Raw genomic sequence first — 20,764 nt, forward strand, 5'->3', positions numbered from 1 at the left:
GTCCCTTCCAACCCCTACAATTCTGTAATTCTGTTGACTGCTCGCCAGCGTGGATTCTGCTTTTGTTTTTGTCTTGCCTTTGAACAAATGATAATCTTAAATAGCTCGTCTTTGAGTTATTGATGCTCCTGCATGGATTCTTGCTTACATCTATTTACTTTCCTTTTCTATTGTCTTTGTTTGTGAGATAAATATATTCAAGCAACATACCACATTCATCTGCCTGTGCAGTGTCATTATACGTGACTCTATAAGTATTTTTAGATTCCTGAGTAGAATTCTACTAATACAATTTCAGTGGATCAGACATTCACCGTCTCTTGCTGTGCATAGTTCTTTAACTGGTATCTCTTTGTCTGCTCCCCAGCTAAAATGCCTTTGTAGTATTATGATCTGTGCATCACACTGCTGTTTGCTCCTGGTGCTATCTCACCAGACTCCCCTTTGAATGTGGGTACAGATGGCGGGACTCATTTACACTCGGCCTAGGCAGGCCAGGTGCTTAGCAGCAGGCTGATGCTTCTGAGTCCTGAGAAAAGAACGATGTTTCCCTCCCCCCAACCCTCACTAGAATTATTTTCTTGTAATTCAGTCTCATTTTAGTTGACCTTCTTTTTTAAATTGTGCATGCATTCATTTTTTTTCTGATGAAAATATATTTCCATTAATTTTTGAATATACCAGACTAATGCTGATTTTGTAGAGGTCACTTTTAAAGAGGAAAACCAAAGATTACCTAAGGAAATTTCTCTGCATTCTTTGTATACTGTGAGTTACTACAACCCTACTGCTGTTTCTTCAGTACATCAAAACGCAGACAACCGTCTTTTTGACGTTGTAATGGGACAGTGTGAAAAAGGGACATTGCTAGCATATCCTGCTGCTTGGGACTGGGTTAAATGGACAAATGTTTTGCCTTTATAAAACACTTGGAGGCCTTGTAGAGCTTCCTTTAGATCTAGTAGGTCCCAGATTTGCTGAAAAATGGCTTCTCTTTCCTGTATAGCATTAGGGAGAGAAAAGGAGGCTCCAGAACTTGTCTCTTTGGTTTGGCTGGAGTTACTGTCTTTGTTTGATAGGATCATCTTGCCTGCTGTCTTCGTGCCTCAACCTCGAATCTGCTCTTACAGGTAGGGCTGGAGATGGTCAGGGAGTTGAAGGCACCCTTGGCATTGGACAGTGAAGGGGAGGCAAGAACATGGAACAGAGCTGGTGTGTGCTGAAGAGCCCCGCTCATCCAGCTTGCCCTAGTTTACCACACACCATTGCTCTGGGTGCCAGTGCCCACCTGAGGCCATCAGCTGCAGCAGGGTTTGGCCCTCCCTGCTGGCAGCCTTGCCTTCCTCTTCCCCATTGCTCCTGGGTCTCCATTTTATTCTTCAGCTTTTCTGTGAGGTTAGGCTGATTCTTTGCACTGTGTTTGGATGTCCCATGGAGACTAGATGTAGGAAACTGGTGGAATGGAAGGTCTGTGCCTTGCTGTGTGTACGCTGTGTGATCATAAGCTCTTTAGTCAGGCAGGGGGAAAGCAGGGAGTCCTCTATGTCTCTCACTTAATTCATTCTATATTTTTAAATACCACAGTATTTAGTGGTATTTTCAGTAATTCCTGTGGAGTATTATTTCCTAATATTTGGCTTAAAGGAGTCACTCTTTCTTGCTGGAGCTTTAATAAGAATATTTTACTATTTTACATTTAAATTATTTGTCTCAGAGGTCAAGTGTTAGAATAACAACAGCAGCTTATGCACAGTACAAAATAGAAAAGTAGTCGTTTTGAGTAGAATCCATAGAATCCTGGAAGGGTGTGGGTTGAAGGGGACCTCAGAGATCATGTAGTTTCAGCTCCCTTGCTGTGGGCAGGGTCACCAACCACTAGAGCAGGCTGCCCAGAGCCACATTAGCTTTGCCTTGAATGCCTCCAGGGATAGGGCATCCACTGCCTCTCTGGGCAATCTGTTCCAGGGCATCACCACCCTCTGTGTGGAAACTCAGAGTAGGACTGTTTTTAAGAAATGGTTTTGCTTGTGTTGAAAATCTTGAAATGTTTACTAATCAAAATTTAACATATAGAAAATAAATTCAAAAGAACCATCACAGCAGCTTCTGTATTAGTGATGTGATGGTATATGGTATTTTTTTAATTAGTTAGAACAGTTTGGCATGTAGAGTACAAATAACTCAAAAATTTTCTTTATGTGGTTATGGGAGTAAAATATGATTGTTTGTGCATGTCTGTAGACAAAGATGGGTTTGAGAGAAAAAGATAGGTATCTTGGTAGTGTTATCCTTGTGGTAATGAGCTTTTGCTGCATAGTAAGGGAATTACATCTTCCTGTTCCAATAGCAGTCATTTCAATCCTTTTTAGATGCTTTTGTTAAATTATTTGTTTCCTACGTTTCCTTTATGTGTAGAAGCCGTCAGTTTTGGTTCGTTGTCAGGTCTGCACTGGCACTGTTTGTCAGACATTTGCTACATGTGGTGCTGCCTTTCACGGGTAGTGCTGGCAACATTTTGGATGATGGAAGAAGTACTGGTATGGGAAGTTTAACTCTGTGTAATTGTAGGCCTTTTCAGACAGCTCAGTGAGAAGACAAGCTCCAAATCAGTGGTACCTTTCAACCCTGGCCTTATTTCATTTAGACTGGCTGAGCAGTGGTGCTTCTGGTGATGGTGTGGTACTTTAGATGCTTGAGATCCCTTTTCAGTAAGCATCTGGCCATTTCTGTGGGGTAAGTGAACTTGGAAATATCAGTCAGTCACAGTGATGCAGAGCTCTTTAATTTCTACTCAGATGTGAAGTCTGTAACCTTAAAACTTAGATCCCTGTCTTAAATTTTTGAAGTAACTGGAGTCTCTCAAGAATCCTGACACTCATATGAGATGTAAGGGGTTAGGTGCTGACTAGAAATTGGATGTTGTGTCTCAAGTGCTTTGGTTTTCTTTGGTGTGCTGCCACCACGTGACGACACTTGATATTGCTGCTTTTGTGGAGTAGTTTCTGATCTTGCTCTTTTCTTAAACTGGAAAAGAATATTACTTCATGATGCACTGTTTGTCCTTTTGCATGCAACATTCCAAATTATTATTTGGAGTAATGTAACTGCTTGGACGATCTGAAATTTGTAGAAGAATCATGAATGCAAAAGGACTTCTCATTGTTGCTGTTCGGTTTAGAGTATAGATTTGTACAAGTTACTGTTTCCCTTAACCCATGAAAATTCTACGCTGAAGTGAGGATTGTTCTTTTCTCTCCCTTACTACATTGTGTGCAAATCCAAACATAGAGAGCATGCCTAGAAATTCTCTGATCAGAAAACAGAATTTGTCCAACATGAGGATGTGCAGTATGTAATAGAAACAAAGTTTTGAGTCCTGTTTGACTTTTCTGTTCAAGATCTCTTTTGAAGAACAACCTGACCAAGATAATAGTTATATTTAATATTCTGACCAATACTCAGAAAGTAACATGTTCAAAGAAGGAACAGTCTTCATTATTTGCATTTGCAGAAGATGGAAAAAATGTTGTGCATTCTCATTGCAAACACATATGTTAAGTTCTGAGACAGGTTTTAGAAGCAAAGAAGAAAGGTTTAAAGCATGCATGAACAGTGGGGTGCTGCAAACTGGAACTGCAGCTGGAAGTACCACCTTGTAGCTATGAGCAGGACAGACAAGGGGAATGCACTCATTCTGCTCATCCATGTGACAAGAGTCCATCTCTATGCAAATCTGTGTAGGTAAGTTAAGAAAGAAGTACTGTAACAACTGAAGGGTATGGATGTGGGTGAGAGCAAGAATTGTGCTGGGGTAGGGTAGTCCTGGGATGCTGAGCCTGACCTGGCTGGGAAAAAAAACAACTTACTGCCCCTCACTAATAAGTACTGCTAATACATCTGAATTGTAGATGAGACCAATTGCCAGTATATATCTGCATGGAGTAGCAAACTAGCTTAAGTGCTTTTTAACAAGGTAGCAAAGCTGATCTAGCTTCAAGCCCTTTGCTGTCAAAGGTAGTCATGCTCCTTTCCATGGGGGTTTCCCAGCTGTCCTGTGCTGATAGTAGGCCACTGTGAGGAAGTGGGTTGTCTAAAACCACTCGTGGCTTTCTGCTGTGTTGTCTGTTTAGGCCTGTTTATGGGGCAGTCAGATAACTGCAGTGGTAGCACACAGCAGTTGCTGAGTGGCAGTGGCAGTCCCTCTGTACTTGGCTGCATTGGGGCTCACCATGCTGCTCTGCCTGGTTTGGGAAAGTGACTGAAGATTGGTTTTGTTTTAAGCAATGATTATTTATTTATTTTTGCCCTAGGGTCTTGATTAAACAATGTAGGTAACTGTAGTGTTACAGTTAAAGGTGCAGTCTGTTAATTTGTTACTTTGGGATATATATCTGTTTACCACTGCTGTTAACCTTTGCCTTGCTTTAATTTTATATGCACTTTTATCTGTGGTACCTGAGTCTTTTGAGGTTTGCTTTTGTTTTGTGGTTGTTTGTTTGTTTTTTTTTTAATTTCTCTGCCTGCATAGAAATAAGGAGTCTGTGAATGCTTGACTTACTTCACTTAGGGTAAATTGGTCAAGGTTATATGTTTCCGTAATTCATTTATTTTCTAGCTTGACTCAGTAACTTAGTCTGGCTAGTTTTAATGAAGTAAAATCTACCTGATTTATATAGATGTAACAGAATTCAGAAGAAAAAAAAAACAAACAAAAAAAACTTGCTGTGTGGCCTCTTGGGAGATAGCACTTTCCTTTAAAATCCTATCTTTCCTAGTTGGTTGCAATTTGTGAGGTAACGGGTGAGAACTTGGATCTCACACAACAGTGACTGAAGCCTCAGTGTTTAGAATAATCCATTAATCCACTTGGCCGGGTTGTGAGGTAGCGAAATTCCAGGTTAAAGGTAAGTGGAAAATACCAATTCACCTGCTAGTTCTTCAGTTCTGACTGGTGTAAGATAGCTGTCTACTTTCCAAAGTTGTCTGTTCCGAGTTGTTGCTCTTTGTTAATAAAATGGGGAAAGTAGGAATGCTTGAAGAAGTTAAGAGTAAATGGAATAAAAAAAATAAAATAAGCACAAGTTCTGCTTTCAGAAGAAAGATGTTTACCTGTTGGGTGTTTCTTTCTTCCCCCTTTCCTCCTTCCCCCCACCTTTCCTCATACAGGCCTAGAGAAGATATAAATGTCATATCTGCCCTATCTGTTTGTTGAGAAGGAGCAGGCTTTATGATTCTTCTTGATTTTGGAAGTCTTGAAGTTTTTGATGCTTGATTTCTGCAGCACATTTACCTGAGAAGTTTGTATAGGTCACTTCATGCTCTAACAGTGACTACTGAAGGAAGGCTGAAGCATGTTTTAACCATCAGGCTGCATGGTAAACCCAGTACCCCGCAGCTGCAGAGAGGAGCAGATAACGTGAACATTTAATTAAGTGTTCATCGCTTCAATAATTAAATCATCATATATATATATATATATAATTTATTTTTAATGGTCTTATTTCTCTATCACCTATGTGTTGTTTCTGTCTTGCTGCTACCAGGTTAAGAAGCTGGAGTCTGTTCTCATTTGGCATGATCTTACTGTGCTCCTCGTGTCTCCATGATGCAGACTTGGACATGCTAGCCCAAGAGCAGTGATACAGATTGCCAACAACAGAAATGAGTTTCTGTGGCTACTGTGATATGCTCAGAACTGTTCAGTTTCTGATTGTTGTCACATAGCTAGGATGATTATATCTTTCCCTGGGTTTCAAGGTAAATTCTAGTCAGGATTTCATCTGAATAGATAGCTGAACTCATGCTGGTCATTGGAGAAGACACAGCACACGGGGCTCCGGCTTTTATTAAAAAAACCTCACCAAACTGTTCAGATTCTCTGCTTGTTTATTGAGTATAGTGGCTATTTTCAAAAGTATCCAGAATTGTTATATCTTTGTCTGCTGTTGCTGGGGTGTACCTTGCTGTTAATTGTTTGTTAAATCTTCTTTGTTCTCAGAAGCTAATTTATTTTTGTTACACAGACCTATGGTTGCTGGTAAAGTATCAGACTTTTTTTTTTTTTTTTTTTTTGCCCTAGCAAGCGTTATTTTTCACTGAGAAGCTGTACAACTGTTTTTATCTACTTGTTACTGCTGAAGCTTTAGAGGAGATATGGGTAAGATCTGTGCCGTTAGATAGTGAAGTACAGATAGAGCTCCTACCGTGCAGTTGAGTCACTTTTGAGCTGACAGCTAGGTTGAGAGATACACTGCATTTTGTGTTTGTTTTTTTCCTTGAATGTGAGCTGTTTTGTTAATATTTAAGCATGAACTATCCATTGCATTATTACTCTGGTGACCCAAAGAACTTCACTTTACTTCACTTTCCTTTCCCCAAGGAGTTCAAGTAATCAATAATAATCAAGTAAGCTCTGCTCTGTATTGCTGGTATCATTTACGTGGTGTTGAAGAGCTGCAGCTTCCCTTAGTCTCTTAACCTCATGATGAGTCCAGAGGTAAAGCTTATTTTTGGGTAGATATCTTTCATAACCTGGCACCTTTAAAAAAACTCAGGTTGCAGATCTATCCTCTTATCTTTCCCATTTTTGTATGGTTCAGTTTTTGTTGTTGTCTTGTTTTCTTTTTCCAAGCCTGTACAGTTTTGAGCATGAATCAAACTGGAACAATTTGAATGCCTTGAACTGGGAAAAATGTCTTGACTTCCAGGTGTTAGAGAGGAGTGTTGGTTTCCCCTGACATCCTTACATCTGTTCTTTGGGTTGGAGTGGCTGTACAGGAAATGGTTACTATTGATTTAGTTAGGAAACTGAAAGTCATAGTTGCTGATGTACCTTGTCTTGCTCTTCTGCAAATGCAAATGTGATGAACATCCTTAGTAAAAATGCAGTGCTAGCTACAATATTTCCAAAAACTGTACTTGCTTAAAGATGAGTCAGTAGTTTTGGGATGCAGTTTGCTAGTCCACTGTGTGTGCTGTTTGTAGCTGAAAACTGTTCTTTTGGGGTAAATTATTCAGCAAATTGTGTCACTAGACAGCTACAAGCTAGCTGACAACATTTACAGTATACAGCTAAGGCTGAGGAAATTTGTGCTGCTTTTGACAGCTGTTTAATAAAACAAAAATCTGTTATGTGTGTGTAATGGGTACCAGAATGATGCACGTTTCTTTGATGTTTCTAAAAGTAATACAACAGTTAGAACATAGTGTGGTGCTGTTGCTTCAGTTGCTATAAGCTTGTATTGAAGATCAGTTCTTCTTCAGAAGATGAAATTTATTTTTGCTTTAATCGTATTCATGGTAATAGCTGAACTTTGATTTTTATTTTAAGAGTTTTATTTTTATTTTAAGAGACTGTGGTTTTTGCCTGAGGTCTGGCACCTGATGCAGAAAACCCAAGTCTGAACAGCTTGGCTTCCAGGTTGGGTGTTTATGGTGGTTTAGCATAGTCTACCATTTCTACAGATGTTGCGAGCAGCACTTAGGACACATAGGAAGCAAAATAAACTTTAATCTGTTGCATCAGATTCTTTCTGAAGTGCATGTTTCAAGGTGACCTAATTTTAATCTTTCTATAAACAGGAATAGGTGTGGTAATTCCCTTGTTGACCAAATGGTGATAGTAATGCCTGAAAAATCGACTCTCTTCCATGAAAAATGAACTTTACCAGCTGCTGCTTTTTGGCTGGGATGGGCGAGAACATATTAGAAAAATACACTGACTGGCAGCTTGCTTGTGCCATCTCTGCTGAAGCCAAGAGTCCTGTGGGACAAAGAGTTGATAGGACGCTCCTCTGGGATGGAATATGTAAAATAAAAATAAAAGAGTCCTTTTGTCTTCCTTGATTTGATTTTAATTCTACAGGAATTCCACTTCAAAAAGAAATGTAAAACAAAGCTTGTATTAAATAAAAGATTCTCAGGTATTCACTCATTTATCTTCCTTCAGGTGTGGGGAAGAATGAGGCAAAGGCTTTTTTTTTACATAATTTTTTACGGAAAAAAACCCACACCAACAACCAAGCATCATAGCTTTTGTTAGAATGTTTAAATGTGTAGAGGAATGCTATAAGTATTTTGAAAAACAGGATGGAATTGTTCATTTTAAAGAACAAATAAAATCTGCTAAGTGGCTTTGTCTTGCCAATTTAGTTAAGGCTAAATATTTCAGAAGAGTGAGTCTTTTTTTATTCGTTATTATTTCCTGGGTGTTATTAATGACATTAGCTCTATAGCAGTTTAGGAGAATCTTGTAATTCCTTTAACAAATAAGCATTACAGGCCTCTTGCATTTACATTACTGTATTACTCTTTTTAAATTATTTTTAATACTATTGAAGACTTAATCATTTTAGATACAAGCTTATCATTCTTGAGATGCATGCTGTGTAACTTGATTTATTTATGTAGATTACTATAGACTTTTTCTGTGTCTTTTTGTTTTCCTTCCTCAATCAAGAAAGAATAAGTGGCAGAGTAATACTCTTTTTATTCCACAGTGAGACTGTGAAGGGAACTTTGCCCTCTTACTTTTGTTTTCTGTGATACAGTAGTGCTAAATAATATATATTACTCTTTTGCCATAAATTGGACTTAATATACATAAAATATACAGAAAAAGAGCAGAAGGCTTCTGCATAGCCATCAAAGATCATTCATAGCTTCAATGACCAAATTTCAAATGCCATTACTCATATGACATCCATCCAGTTTTTCTTCTCAAGCTCTTGTTTTCAGGGAGATGCAGGGTCTGGGGTTGCTTCTTTGCAGTTTGGAAAGGGCAGGGCTGGAGACAGATCCCATGACGATGGGACTCTCACACTACTCATTCAGGATGAATGCTAAGTAGGTATGTTACGAGGAGCTTAGCAGTAAACTCAGCAATGCCCTGTACATTTCTTAAGAAGTCAACATGGCATCAAAATAAAAGTCACTTGCATTTTAAAAACATTGAAAAACAGAAATAAGGAAAGTGTTGTCCTTATTTATTTATTTTTTAATGTCCATGAGGTGTCAGTGTGCATCCAAGAAGAAATATGGGTGATAAGCACAACATTCTGCAGTTTTGTTTTAGGGCCTTTGTTTCCTAGGGCCCAAAATCTTTTGTAGAAGAAAAGGTGACAATGGCTGAGTAAGGACTCAAAATATATATATCTGTTTGACATAACGTTTAAGTCTTTGTCATAATGTGTGTGTGTGTTTTGGTCTAATTCACAGATACAGTTTATGAACTCAGCTCTGTTTTGAGGAGTCTGGTTACAGTGGTATGGGTTTGGTTTTTTTTGCAGAGAGTTTGCATAACTTGATGCACGTGATATAAACAAGTAGGAGCATTCTAAACAGCATTCTTTGATATTAAGGATGTACCTAACACATTGTAGAACTCTTATGTTATAGAAATCTGTTTTTTTCACAGTGCTTTCATAGATAAAAGTTGTCTTGCCAAAAGCAGTTGTAGACATTTGGATATTAGATGTTTTTTGGGCTTACTGCTGCAAATACTTAGAGATAACTTTCATGTGTGCACGTTCACTGAATGTAGTTTGTTTCTTTATTTCTTTGTTGATTCTAAGGCTTTTGGATTTTAGAGGCAAGGTTATAGAAGCTAATTTTCTCAATATTTTAAATATGTTTATATGTATTAGGTGGTGATCTGTTTTGGTATCATCTTTCTGATTCTGTAAGTGCTTCTTTCTAAAGCATTTAGTTAGCTTCTAGGAATGCCAAAATGTACTTCCCAAGTTCTCCTCATGGTGTCATCTTAATTGAACAAATAACTGGTTGAAGCAAGTGTTAGCAAATTTTGGAACAAATTCTAATCTTAGAAAAATCCCATTTAACTTTTTAATCGTGTATGTTTGGTAGAGTTAAGCTATAATGCAACCACCTTCTTCTGCATTCCAGTGTCTGATGTGAGAAGTACCTGAATTGATTCTTCTACGTGCAGATGCTGCATGTGTAATTGGTGTACGTGTGTTTGAAAACTGGGCCCAACAATTCTACATCTGTTCTTAATGCTATATGCTTTATAAATACTGTAAGTATTGTGCAGGTCATTTGATTAATGTGGTCTGTGAAATTTCTACATCATGAAGTTATTTTCTGTTAAAAACAAATCAAACTTATTAGAAGTCATTTATGCACTGATGTGTAGGAGCAAAGTTTGAGTTCTTCGCATAGGTTTTTGAGTAATTGGAAAGAATTTCATGGGTAATAGACTTGATCATAATAGTTGTCTAAATTTGGATAAGTTAAGGATTTCGGGGATATTTTAAGGAAGATAATAAAGATTGAAGTAGTTCTGACTGGTTTACGAAGGCAGCTCATCTTATGGGTAAGGTTTTATAAAGCAGTTGAATCACTTTCTGTCACAGTGAGCAATCTGAATGCTCCCACTGCTTCTCTGTGTCAGCTGTCATCCCACGATGAGCTCGCTCTACTAATTTATCACCAGAAAAACAAAATGGGGTGGCTGGATCACACAGGTGCCTGTGCTGGCACAGGAAGGGGATGTGAATAAGCAAAGGATCGTGCAAGGGAGAGGGCAGTGGAGAATCCCTCTGGTGGCCAGCAATTAAAGTCAGACTTGGCCACTTTCTCAAACCTCACTTTTAAAAAGAAAAAAAAACAAAAAAAACACTTTTTGGTGTAAAATGCTTAAATTAGTGTTTGAAGTTAATAATTTGCTCTACTTTGTGCAAATTTATTCAGCGTTGGAGTGTTTAGCTGTTGAAAGGAAGTGCTGTTTAATCTTCCCTTGAAAAATTCTCTAAATTGAAAAAGGTCCAACAAAAGTAATTTCTAAGAATGAATGTCACTCAGATGCTCATATCCTAGAGCCCTCCTGGAAGCAGTGTTCCCAGTGGGTATTGGGCAAGAGTCTGCACGGTTTGACGCATCTGCGTAGGATTTTTGGCTAGTGACGTTTTTACTCTTGCTCAGTTGTGGGGAAAACGCATCCATTTTGGCAGCTGCAGAAGATTCAGACGAGCACTCTCATCTCGTAGTAGTATGTGTGAATATATGCACTTTATCCAGCTGTGTTTTCAAGAGTGGCTTCAGTTGCCAGAAGGGCGCTCCTCGGACACAAAGAATGTGTAAGGAATTCCTAAAAATTTTAAGGAAGTGTAACATCCCCCAGACAGAGAACTGATACGTGAGGCAGCTGCTGACCCATACTTTTCAGATGAAAATCTGAAGAATTCATATAAGTCAGTACTGAGTGTTTACATCCTAAGCAGAGAGAAAATAGCACTGGTATCCATAGCAAACAGAATTCATTTTGCTCACTTATGTATAGTATTTTGAGTCCCTGGTATGTATGGAAACAAAAAGTAAATATCCCAGTTGTGAGCAAGTGTACTGAACTGTGGTTTCTGTGGTCACAGTCTGTCTGTTCAGATCTACTAGAATCTTAGTATTCAAAGTATTGCACTGGCATGAATTTTACATGCTTTTTAGTATTATACTACTGGAATATTCATCATTTTCTTTCAACTCCTGTAATTTCTCTGTGAGAGAGAATTTGATTTGAACTGAACTACAGGAAAAGTTTTTTTTCTAAAAACTTCATCCTGAAAAAAAAACCTAGCCAGAAAACTCAGCCACTAACACTAATCTGCCATGGGTGGGACAGGGAGGGAGAGTCTGGATTCGAGGCGAACTGTGCCATCACAGGACTATGAGTAGGCAAATTAGAAATTTCAAAGGCAGCAGTTTCTCTTTTGCAAGTTGTGAATTTGGAGCTATTTAATGTTTAAGCCTCTTTTCTCCCCTGGTGTTACTGACTTCCAGAGCTTTCCTCCTAGGAGAGTTTCTGTTGTGACGATAAAAGTGAATAGATGTTTTGAAGTAGTAAACTTCATTGTCTTTTGTCATTCACAAGGGAAATTAAAGAGTGCTGCTTTGAATATTAGAAGTTGTGTGGCCTCCCAAGAAATATTTGCTACTCTCACTATTGTAAATAGTGTTGCCTTTTGTCTTAATGAAGCATCGTGATTCTTATATTTATCAGCGTTTGATGCTTATGAGTAAACAGCAGACAGACTTGTGAAGATAACTTTTACTTTCGTTCCTTAATACAGTGTCATGATAGATGGCCAGCCTTGACAAGTGTTGGATGGGTATTGCTTCCATGCAAAGCGTTATCTTCCAGGTGCTCTTCTGGTGTGTGGCACCAGGAAGGTACTCTAACGCATTTCTCTTTATGTCTCTTCAGTCCAACTCTTGCAACTTTCTCTTCATAGTCACTGAATCATCAGTGAGTTGCGTGTAGTGCTTCTTCAGGTGCACTTCTGTGCTCCTTTTTTTTAACGTTATTGGTTGCTGTTGATGGTTCCTCACCTTTAGCTGACTGTGTCTCGTTGCCTGTGACTGGATTAATGTTCTACTTGTACTGACTGCTTAAACCATCCGACTGTGTGAGCTGAAGCAAAACATGGGCTAGCATAAGACCTTGCTAAAGCAGCTGAGAGGTAACAGACTTGCTGTACAATTTCCAGGGTGGTTTTTGCAAATACAGCTTGCTTTGTGGCCTTTCCAACTTTAGCCTACAGAGGTGTGCTTGATCCACCAAGCCTTTTGGGTCTCATGTTGCTTTGTTTGCAAGATTTCTTAGTGTGGTTTTTTTTCTTTTTTTTTTGGGGGGGGAGTAGGGAGGGGACAAGGAAGGTAGAACCTTTTCCCTTTTATTTTTCCTTTGATAGTTTTGATAGTTTTGAACAGTTCTTCTGAAAGTGAATTCATCTTGTTTGTTTTCTTGAGTAGTCAACAGATTCTTGAATAGACAACAGCAATTTTCTGTTTGGAAAAAGGAGCTGATTCTGGAAACATCCTAAGCTAAAGTGAGTCATCACTGAAGGTTTAAAATAGTTGAATGTGATGTTTGTTTCCACCCTTGCACAGCTCAGAGTGGTATGAATCATCTTTTTTAGTGTTTCCCAGATAGCAGTCTGAACGGAAACGGTGTGCTTTTCTGACTCAAGTTCTTAAATGGTGGTGGTGCATTCCCAACTACTGCTGGTTTTGGCCGAGTGGGAACTCCATAGGAATTTCAGACAAATATATGAAAGCAAACGTTTTGTAACTATGGCAACTTAACCGTGGGGTATTCTTGCGGTTGGTGACATAAAACTGTAAAAGCCTTCTACTGCCTGCAGAACTGATTTGATTTTTTTTGCCTAAATTCTGTGCATGTTGGGAGATAAAAAATAAAATAAAATCAGGAGAATCACTTCCATCAGCTTTCTAGATGTCCTCGTACAGCATCAGCATTTTAAAATGTGTTGCATGTTTTGTATAGCATCTGGCTACTGTTATTGCCAACTAAAATGAAGAACAAACCCAAATTTCGTCCATACTTACGTATGCTTATAGTCAAATGTAGGGCTCTGTTACTTCTCTGTGTATGGAAAGACAACTCAGATGTGTTGCTTACTTTAGTGTACGTACTGAAACTGTGCTGAGAGAAAAATAGATGGTCATTGAATTTTACAGGGGGAAGAGAAGGGAAAAGGAGAAGAGTGGTACATCTGCATTAAATTAAAAAAGAAACAAAAACAGCAAAACACTATTGAAAGGAACAGCTCTGATACAACTTGAAGAACAGTAGCCTATTTGTTTATCATGCCAAGCTCCTTTAACATGCTGCAGTGGCAGCTTTGAGATTTCATCTCTTAGTTTAGAACTTGTGGCAGAATTAAATCGGTCACCTCTCGCAGGCAGCAGAGGAAATCTCGCTTCCAGAAATTCACCTGACCAACAGGGTTTTGTAAAGGAAATGTTCACCCCATGTTTCTCAGCTAGGATGTCACAGTTTTCAGTCTCAACACCAGCACTGTCCAGTGCTGAATTAGGGGAACTACCTTTCCTTTAGGGGCATTTCCAGCCTTCAGCTGGATAGATTCCAGTGCATTAGAGCAAGAACTTTCTAAACCTGCTATGCCACTTTTCCTATAGAAAATTCTATGGACATCTATTGATAGGCAAGGGTGAGCAGCATGTGGTCATCTTGTACATTGTAGTATCTGTCCTTGAAACCCAGACACAGTGTAGCCCAAGGAATGCCTACTGGGGGAGGAAAAGCAGGTCTATGATGTGGTGGCAATAAAGCTCTGTTATGTTGTTGTTATGTTGACTTTTGTGATGTTGATTGAGTTTTTGTAATAAAGTGTCTTGATTCTGTTGCCTGTACTGAAGCAATATTGCAGGGAAAAAAAAAATTCAAAGGTGAAAATACGTAAAATCAGCACTTTGTATGCTCATCTTCAGAGCATGACTATAGATGAGAAGCAGATCAAAGAAGATGTACTAACTCTTCTCTTGTGCATGAGCACACCGTGTGCCCACAGGGAATTCTTACTTGTTTTACCAGCTGCCCTAATAAGATGTAGTGGTTTCGTGATTTAGTGCATTTATAAGAGTATGTGCACATTGACATAAATAGACTTAGGGCAGTGTAACTGGCGATACAAAACTAAGATTAGGAATCCTGCAGTTGTTTGTTTGCTCCAGCAGAGCTACCTTTATCTGTTTCTGTCCTTGGGAAGGATCGCTTCCTGAAGCAGCAAGCTGTCAGTGCCAGCTGTGACAGTGGGTTGCTCTACTCTGAAGCCTCTGGTTGGTGTTTTTACTCTTCTGTGGTTGCATTCCCATCTGGTGTCACCTCCCAGCAACCAGCTGAATTGTGCTGGAAGAGAATGATTGATATGTGGAAGAACAAACAGAGACTGCTGTGCCTTTGGTTTTTTGTTTTGTTTTTTTTTGGTTCCTCGCACGCTCTGCTCTTAAAGTTGATGTGTGCAGCTGAAATTGCTGCCTACGGTAGTTACTACTGGAAGTATGCTCTGGGTATAATTGTAAAATATTCTTAGCAGTATTTCTAGTACCAGAAAACAAAATAGGCTGTTGCTATGGTCTGAATTGGAAAGAATTACAGGGGTCAGAAGTACTGCTGCTGTCAGTGGCTTTTCTTGCCTCTGCTCTGCCAGCAGGTGAAAATACCTGTAGCTGATCTGTGGACTTTGTTTGTCATGCTATGAAAACATTTTTAAAAAGCTGTCACGCTTGCCGAAGTAACTTCAGTGTACATCTACTAGTCATGATTCTGTGTGGGTTTAACAAACACTGAGGTGTTTTGCCTACTTCTCCCTTTGATATTTTTGAGTATGTCTCCATTGCCCATCAGAAATCTTCTTCTGTCACTTTTCTTCCAAACAGAAAAGTGTCTTTAAGACCAACGTCTGTCTTCCCCCAAACCCACACCAGACAACCTAAAGCATGAATGTGTATGAATACATACTGTTGGAGACTTAACTTCCTACGACATCGTATGCGGATAGACTCTTTTGGAGACTGTCTTTCTGGAAACAGCAGTTGTCTTGACTTGCAGTTAGCTTCATTAAGATACATTTCCACTGTCAGATTTCCACTCTTGTATTTTGGACATTTTTGAGTGTTAGAGCTGCAGAGAGCTCCAGGGCAGGAGGTAGGGAGGGGAATCAGGAGGAGCTGCTAACCAGTGCACACCACCACTTCTTGGTTGGTGAGTTGGTTTGTAGGAACGTCTGTGCTGAGTTCTCACTGTTAGCTAGGCTTCAGCTACTAGGCTAGCTACTAGACACAGCTTACTAGACTTCGTATTTTGGTTATCGAGACATCTTTTTAAAAAGATTTAGTTTTATCTTGTGCCATATGACTGTAAGATGCTATGGATCATCTCAAAGTTTCTCAGCCAGTAAATTGTTGGGATATATATATATAATGTGCAAGAAGTCTTAAACAGGAAATTGCAAAATATGCTTTTAACACTTTGAGATACTTTATTTCTCTCTGATCCGGTATTTATGATGCATTTTAAAAGGTTGCAGTTTGATTAAATGTTCAAATTACATTTATATCTCAAGCACAAATGCATGTTGCATTAGTATTTTTTCACCTGCTGCTCCAATAGAGAGAAGATAGAACGAATGCTAGATACCTTTTTCCTTCTGCCACATTTGTGTCCAATTTTTGTTGAAATGATGTAGTTATGTATTTCCCATACAATAGGGTGGTTCTGTAAATCACTTCAGACTGCATAGTTACCTGAGAGAAAGAAGAGCTGCCTATAGCATCTAGGAGGTACAAGCTAAGCTGTTTCTTGTCTTCATAAGCAGAAGCATGGAGCCTAGAGGTTAAAACAAGACTCCTTTTTCTGCATCCCAGCTGTGCGTATGGTCTGGCATAAACAGAACAACATTGAGAAGATAGTTATTTATTATTGCCTTAGTCCATTCTCTTTCCTGACTCCACCTCATTCCCCCAGGAGTGGGGAGGAAACAGCAAAGAGCTCAGACAAGTGACTCACAAGGCTGCTTGAAGTATTGCAGCTTATATTCATGGGGATGCTGAACACTCATCTCTGTTTGTATGTGGGGAACACTATAGTAAATATTATAGATAAATTATTCAGAAAAAAAACTGCTTATCTGTTGTTTGTGTGCCTTGCTTGTGCATGAACAGTTATTAGTACAGTGAGTAATCCTTGTCTTCTGGAGAGGTCTGTAGCTTAGAGCTTAGTCTTGCAGAACTTGATACCAGTTGTTTTTTTAGACAAATCACAAACCTTACTTGGTTTTAAATTTGTCATTTTTACTGAAATCTGAGAGAACAGTTTTATCCCTTTCCTAGATCCTTAATTACACAGAATAGTAAATTAAGCCAGTTGGAGCATTCTCAGCCCAGAAGAAAACTTGGTAAATGCTGATCGTCAGGAGAAATCTTTATCTGAGTAGGTTTGTTGATACTGAATGTGCTTTGCTGAGGTTTTCAGCATCACCTACAGTGCTGCTGCAGTCCTTTGCTCATCAGTTCCTAGAGGAAAGGGTCGATCTATAGAAAACGATTCCTATTTTTAGCTGCTTCTGAGTTCACAGGTTTTTTTCTGTCTAGTGCAGATGTGGCTGCTCTCATCCATGTTTTTACCAGCAGACTGTGTTTCTGTAACACACTCTTTCTATCCACACACGGAAGGTCTCTTGGATGTCGATTCACTTGAAAGCGGTTTATTTGCAAACAATATTATGTCAACACAAAGGCTTTTTTATGCAAAAATACGTATTCTCAGTAAGTTAAAAGTTGTTTTTATTGTCTGATCATTGTACTCGTTAAAATTTTGAGTTGAATATGGAGAATATGTTTTGCTAACAATTAGATACTGCATCTGTTACCAGATCACCACTCAAGGCCCAGTAGAAATGACTTTTATTAAAAAGTTACAATATTCTCAACTGCTCGTTTTAAAAGTTTTCTTAAAGTAAATATGTGAAATTTAATCTTGAAACTTTCAAGGGCGTTGGAGAAGATTGCTGATGACCCACTGATCTTCAGTTACTTGAAGTTTTATCAGGATAAGCTAGGACGTGTATTTTGAGAGATGGGATATTCTTTATTTATACCTCCAGTTAGGATTGCTAGACTGGTTTGTGAAGAGGAGTTATAAAGCAGCCTCTTGAATTCACTCAGCCTTCATTATCTTTTACTGTTCTCTCTCCTCCCTTACTGAAAGTCAATAGTTTTGAGAGAACCCACTGAAAAACTAAAACTCAAGTTTGGTTTCTTTCAGTAGAAATTGTGAATTTAAGGTTTTGTCTTTTGGAATAGCTGGTAGAATAAAAACCTGTGTTTTGCAAAGCAGAGGATACATTGGGTTATTTTTGAAGATGGAGGAAGAAATGGTTAGAGACAGTGTTTCTGGTTGAACTCTCAGAAGCATGTAGTGGGAAGGAGGAGGATGACGGGATTGTTTTGTTGTGTTTTTTTTTGTTTGTTGGTTGGTTTTCTGAAGCAGCCTTTGAAGAGTAATTCATTGTGAGCAAAAGCTAAATGTTTCTAGGGTTAGTTGTCCTTTGGGTATGAAAGTAATTGCGTACACACATTTGTAGTGTGAGTGATTTTTTGGTCTGCTTACTTCTTCTGTGGCTAATAATGCCATCAAGATCAATATCGTATTGACTTGGTTGTGCTGGTTCTCTTCCTAATGCAAGCTGTGATGTATCGACTTTTAGCTCTTTGACCGTAGGAATGTCACCATTCAAAAAACACATGGTGTTCTGCAAGATATGTGTTAACTTGCTTGAGAAATAGTTTGATTTATTTTAATTACAGGCAAGATTTTGAGAGTAATTATCACAGTAGATAAAAATATTTTTTGACTCGTCTGAATTTTCACAGTTCCGTAAGTGTGAAGTCCTATACTTTTTATATTAACTGTTCAATTTCTAACTGAATTAAGTGTGCTTTGAAGTATTAATTGCCAAGGTCAGAAATGGGCCACTTTCAGATCATGTTATCTGCTGTCTAGCAACACGTCTAGTTATGTAATGGTAATTCCAAAGAAAAAGTATGGAGCTTGTAGCTTTTGTTTGCTGTATAAACTTTTTAGCTCTGAAAGGCTGTTATTTACATGAATACCGTTATTTAAGGAATGTATGTCTGCGTATGTACTATGAAAGCTGCGTATGTACTATGAAAAACTATACATTTGTTAAATGTACCTTGCTCGTGGACTTAAATATTTTTCTGTTTTGTTTTTTTTTTTTGAAAGGAATTTTGAGTTATGCAAGTGAACTACAGTGTCTGTTTTCTAGGGCATTTTCCACAAAAAGCAAAATATCCTTAGGGTTGTGGGTGCTGTGCTCCTTAGCAGACAGTGGGATGTTGCAACAGATCAATCTTGAGGATGTCCTTATTTTTATTTAAATTATTTTTGCTGTGGTCGAAAAGAGCATAAATTTTAATATGTGTTCCTATGAGTCTGTGGTATTTATTTTTAATAAATTATTGAAATGCTAGAGCAAAGGAGCACAGTGTACCAGCCGTTGGTTTGTTGTAATTAAAACCAGAAGTATGACGTTCCAAAACAACTGGACTCTGTAAATTAATTGAATAAAGTTGTGTGGTATTCATGCATTGTAGGTGAAAACATTTGAGAAATTTGAATCTTACTAGAAATTTCATGGTGAATCCAAAGCGTGGGCTATATTCTGCCGAGCCTGGCAGTCCTGAGCTCGGGGAGCTCTGGACTAAGTCAGTGTCTGGCACTGTTATAAAAACATTTATCTGTGCGCAGTGTCGGTAGGTGTGTGTTAAGCCATTGATTATGTTACAGCGAAGCTGTTGTAGACATTATTTTAAATGAGTGGTGATGTGAGTTTTTCCTTCCTGTGACTCCCAAAGGTGGGAATTTGCTGCATCTATTAATACCCAAACCATTTAATATTCCATTCCAACCTGCCTTTCTCTCCATTTGGATTAATGTGGGAAATTTGAGAGTGAATGTGTGACCGAGGAGCAGTTACGCTAGCCAGCTTGCCCACCATGGGCGCGCCGTGATGTGGGCAGCTCTGAGGGACGTCAGAGGTACCACACAGCGTGAGCAGAACCCTTGCTTTGTTCCTGGAGCTCTAAGTTAGTCCCACGACGCCAGCAGCAGCCACTTACATAATACACCCACAACCCAGCACTACAGCACGCTCAAGCTGAAATACTTAATTAGCAAGTTTTAGGACTTCATATTCATATATACTTGAGGTATGTGTTTCAGCCAGAGGGTAGGTTTGTCTGTCCCTGCAGCAGAAAACCATTGGTTGACCACTTGTGGTTGACTTCTCAATAAGTCAACCTTGGAATGTGTTCAGAGAAGGGCAACAAAACTGGTGATGGGTCTGGAACACAGGTCTTGTGAGGAGTGGCTGAAGGAGCTGGGATTGTTTAGTCAGGGGAAGAGGAGGTTCAGGGGAGACCTCATTGCAGTCTACAGCTTCCTCAAGGGAGGTTGTGGTGAGGGAGGAGTCGGCCTCTTCTCCCAGATAACTAATGACAGAATGGGAGGCAATGGCTACAAGTTGCACCAGGGAGGATTTAGATTGGATATGAGGAAAAACCTATTCTCTGAAAGAGTGGTCAGGCATTGGAATGGCCTGCCTAGGGAAGTGGTGGAGTCACCGTCCCTAGAGCTGTTCTAGAAGCATCTAGATGAGGTGCTAAGGGATGTGATTCAGTAGCTTAGTGAGTAGGGATGGTGATAGGAGGATGGTTGGGCTTAGATGATCTTGTAGGTCCACTCCAACCTAGTGTTTCTATGATTGCACTGAGAGAGAGATTCCACTTTCAGAGGGTTTCTGCTGGCGAGGAGTCCTTTGTCTTCAAGGAGTTAAGCAAGGGCTGTGGTGCTTCCATGTCCAGTGCCATATGAAAGCAGTTAAACACTGGAATTGTTTACTGCCTACATTGTTGTTAGTCAGCAGAGCCGGCACACCGGATTTCTCTGTGGCTTTTAGTGGAAAATATTAAACGGTTGCTCTTTGCTCAGTTATAGAATTTTTACATTTTTGGCTGGATTAGTCACGAAACTGGCACAAACATAACCGCAAAGACTGCCCCAAAAAAGGGCAGTCTTTTTTTCTGTGCCAGAGGAAGTTGCAGGGCGAGCAGTAGCTGGCTGCGTGTGACATGTGAGCATTACGGGGCATTCCATCCTGCGAGCCTGCAGTCTGCGCTCAGCTGAGCTGCCGCTCTGCCGGGGCAGCCGGGCCGCTGCAGGGTTTATCTGCTGTCATATCATTTCATCTGTTGGGGAAAAAACCTGCTAAGCAGAGCCTCCATCCAAAGAGGAAGATCAGCTTGGCACAGTGACAGATGTTTGAATAAAGAAGTTGGCTCGGAGGAGTTGCGCAGAGCCTGATTTTTATTTTTTTCCCCTTGCTCTCCGCCTTAATCTGAATGA

At 39.3% G+C, this 20,764-nt stretch overlaps 1 protein-coding gene across 1 annotated transcript in view; it reads left to right on the forward strand.

Annotated features, from left to right (window-relative positions):
- The window catches only part of ANKRD28 (ankyrin repeat domain 28), a 106,691-nt gene that overhangs the window by 16,265 nt on the left and 69,662 nt on the right, over positions 1-20,764 (forward strand). The gene's annotated exons all lie outside the window — the stretch shown is intronic.

Source organism: Cyrtonyx montezumae, unplaced genomic scaffold (assembly GCF_038088225.1).
Source record: "Cyrtonyx montezumae isolate F1298 unplaced genomic scaffold, pur_monq_1.0 scaffold_8, whole genome shotgun sequence".
NCBI classification, from domain to species: Eukaryota; Metazoa; Chordata; class Aves; order Galliformes; family Odontophoridae; genus Cyrtonyx; species Cyrtonyx montezumae.